The 3,539-nt window shown below is 36.9% G+C and overlaps 1 non-coding gene across 1 annotated transcript; it reads right to left on the minus strand.

Moving 5' to 3' along the window:
* Positions 1-2,902: 2,902 nt before the first annotated feature.
* On the minus strand, positions 2,903-3,009 carry LOC141681814 (small nucleolar RNA R71). Its single transcript, XR_012559238.1, has one exon. It is a non-coding gene; the product is annotated as a small nucleolar RNA R71 (small nucleolar RNA).
* Positions 3,010-3,539: the final 530 nt, after the last annotated feature.

Below are 3,539 nucleotides of genomic sequence, written 5' to 3' on the forward strand. Positions count from 1 at the left end.
ATTTTTCTGGTAATTTTTGGATCATTATATGATTTTATACGAATTTATAGAATTGTTAATGATTATTTTTACGTAATTGTAAAATTACTTTTTAGAATCAGAAATCGTCCCACTTCAATCTTTTTTGCGTTTTTACAACCCGAAACTTTTCCGAAAAATCCTTCATAATCTGATAATTCTGAACACTTTCCGTGTTTTGACTTTTTCGATCCGGGGTACGATTTGACTTGTACGAGTCCCGGTGTAAAATTTTCGATACGCTAATCATTTTATATATCGATAAGAGTCCATATTCTCAAAAGGCGAGACATTATTACCTTAATTTCGTATAAAGTATTTTATAGGAAGTCCTATTTTGATAATTATCCAAATTTGGTATTAAAATCGTATCGTCTTTTTAGTTACTTAGCGGCTAAGTAACCTATTTCGGATCCGATATGTAAATGTAATTATCGAATTATTAAATAAATAAAAGATGCAATGGTTCTGTTAGCGATGTGTTTTTATAGTGTTAATTGTGTTTGATTGGTTGGACGCAAATATTACTTTTATAAGTAATTATAGAGCTGTATGCATTTAATTCATTTTAAATTAATTTTATTGAATATTTATTCTCATAAATGCTAAAATTGTTTCAAAAATTATTTTTGTTGTTTTATAATGTTATTTACTATTTTTAAGAGTTTATAAAATTTCGAAGTCAATATTTTATTGATTATCTATCTTTAAATGATTTTCTGATTTCATTTAATTGTAAAATCAGTATTTAATTCTGATAAGTGGCATTTTATACCACTTAGAACGTCTTAAAATGGCTTAAATTGGTGTCTTGAAATCAAGTATTTTGTGTATTTGATGCGTTTTTCTAGTGTTTATGCATTTCAGGGTATTAGTTGCATTTCGGAGAAGGAATCATCAAGAATAAGCCTTGGCATGTGTTCACCATTGAGAGAGGAAAAGAACGGGCAGATTACGGCGAAGAAACGGAGCAAACCTGGAATTTTTCCAGTAGGGTCCTGCGCGCCCGCGCAGCAATGCTGAGCGGCCGCGCAGCAGCCTTGCGCGCCCGCGCAGAAATGCTGAGCGGCCGCGCAGGGTCGGGGAAAAAGCTGAATTATTTTAGACTTCTACTTCTGTTTGGCTTCCAACTTCTATGTAATCTGAGTTTTATGGGACTATTATATAAGTAGATTTGAGACGTTTTCATAGAGAATAAGAAGGAGATTATGTTTTAGATTGTGTTTTGCGCAAGAAGCGAAGGAGATAAGGAAGAAGACTGATTTAGCACACTGCAGCGAAGAGGAAGCATATATTCTTGTGATTCTTGTTTCGTTGTAACGTTGGATGCTAGTTTTCTTGCTTTGACTTATTTACTCTTGTGACGTACTCTGTTTTAATATAATTAGTTTAGTTATTATTTTCTTGTGTTGTTTATCATGATTTCATATGAACCCATGATGGCGATAAGTTCTATTATGGGCTAATCGTGATCATGGGGTTGCAACGGATTTATTATGGAATTCTTTAGTTAATTGTTTAATACTTTAGTGTGTGATGATTGTATGATATCTAGTATTGGTTGTGCGTATTCGTCTTATGTGCGTCGCGAACATATAAGATAGGGTGTTAATCTCTTGTGAAGCGACGGTGGATCTTGAGAATTAGAACTTGCCATGCTAGCATAGGTTCATGTACGTTGTGCATGATTAGTGGGTAATTCTAACAGTTTTATTTGCCCTATGTAATCAAAAGGAATAACTTGTGCTTAAATCGTTGTGTTGTCAATTTCTGTAGACATATAGGAACTCAACATGATTGATGACTATTCAACTTTTATCTTAATTGTGGATGCTTGGTAGAATGGTATTAGTACAATGAAAGTTGGCTTTTATCAGTTTCGTGTTATTCGATTAATATCATCACTGTCACATGCTAAAGGTAATAACAATGGCTATAGAAGAAAGTAATAATGAAGTTGTGATCTCATGAGTGTTTTATTAATGATAAATTGAAGTGTTAGTTAAGTGGTTAATTAAGTAGTTAATTATAGTTAATATTTAATCAACAATTTTAAGTGTTATTATCTTAACATTGAGAAGTAATCATACATTGGTGAGTGAGTTAAATTAGACAATAAATTAGTCTGAGTCTCTGAGGGAACGAACTAGAAAGTATTCTATATTACTTGCGAACGCGTATACTTGCGTGAATATTAGTGCGTGTTTTCGCCCTAACAAGTTTTTGGCGCCGCTGCCGGGGACTCGGCGTATTTGTTTAGTTTATGTACTTACCATCATTGGTCATTAGGACTCAGTGATTAGGACGTAGTAGTTAATTACTCTTTTCGGTTGTGTTTCAGGTACTTTAGCAAGCGTTTATGCAAACTCGTTCTCATGCTCGCAAGAGGACCTTAGATACAGCTGAGGAGAAAGACGAAGTTCTTGATACTCCGAAGAAGTTAGATTTTGAGGATTCGGATTCAGGAACTGAGCAGAAAGAACCAGTAAACATGGGAGATCGTATTGTTCAAGCTGATCCAGCTCTTATGGATTTTTCTCGGCCTAAAATTGATGACATTCAGTCAAGCATCCTTCATCCGGCTATTCAAGCTAACACCTTTGAAATCAAGCCGGGCACTATTCAGATGGTGCAGAATTCTGTTTCTTTTGGAGGAGCGGCAACTGAAGACCCCAACATGCACATAAGGAATTTTGTCGAGATCTGCAGCACTTTTAAGTATAATGGCGTGACTGATGAGGCTATCAAGTTGAGGCTTTTCCCATTCTCACTGAGGGATAAAGCTAAAGACTGGTTACATTCTGAACCAGCTGGGTCAATCACTACGTGGCAAGATCTTGCGCAAAAGTTTCTGGTGAAGTTTTATCCAATGGCAAAGACTGCTGCTATGAGGAGTGCTCTTATTCAATTTGCGCAGCAACCTACAGAATCTATGTGCGAGGCTTGGGAACGCTACAAGGAAATGTTGAGAAAATGTCCACATCATGGAATGCCGGATTGGATGGTAATCACTGGTTTTTATAATGGTTTGGGGGCCCAATCTCGGCCCATGCTCGATGCAGCAGCTGGAGGTGCCTTATGGGCTAAAAGCTATACTGAAGCGTATAATCTTATCGAGACGATGGCTGCAAATGAGCATCAAAACCCAACTCAGAGGATGACGTCAGGCAAGGTAGCAGGTATTCTGGAAGTTGATGCAGCCACCGCTATTGCAGCCCAGCTCCAAGCGCTATCAATGAAGGTTGATTCTTTGGCTACGTATGGAGTTAATCAAATAGCTATGGTTTGTGAGCTTTGTGCAGGTTCTCATGCTACGGATCAGTGTTCTCTTGTCAACGAATCTGTTCAGTATGTGAATAATTATCAGCGACAACAGCAGCCTGTGCCAGCAACCTATCATCCTAACAACAGAAATCATCCAAATGTCAGCTGGGAGAATAATCAGAATGCTATTCAGCCAACATATCAGCAAGGAGTAAGTAAACAGTTTAACCCACCTGGATTTCAGCAACCACAGCAGT

This window comes from Apium graveolens, chromosome 8 (assembly GCF_009905375.1).
Source record: "Apium graveolens cultivar Ventura chromosome 8, ASM990537v1, whole genome shotgun sequence".
Classification (NCBI taxonomy): domain Eukaryota; kingdom Viridiplantae; phylum Streptophyta; class Magnoliopsida; order Apiales; family Apiaceae; genus Apium; species Apium graveolens.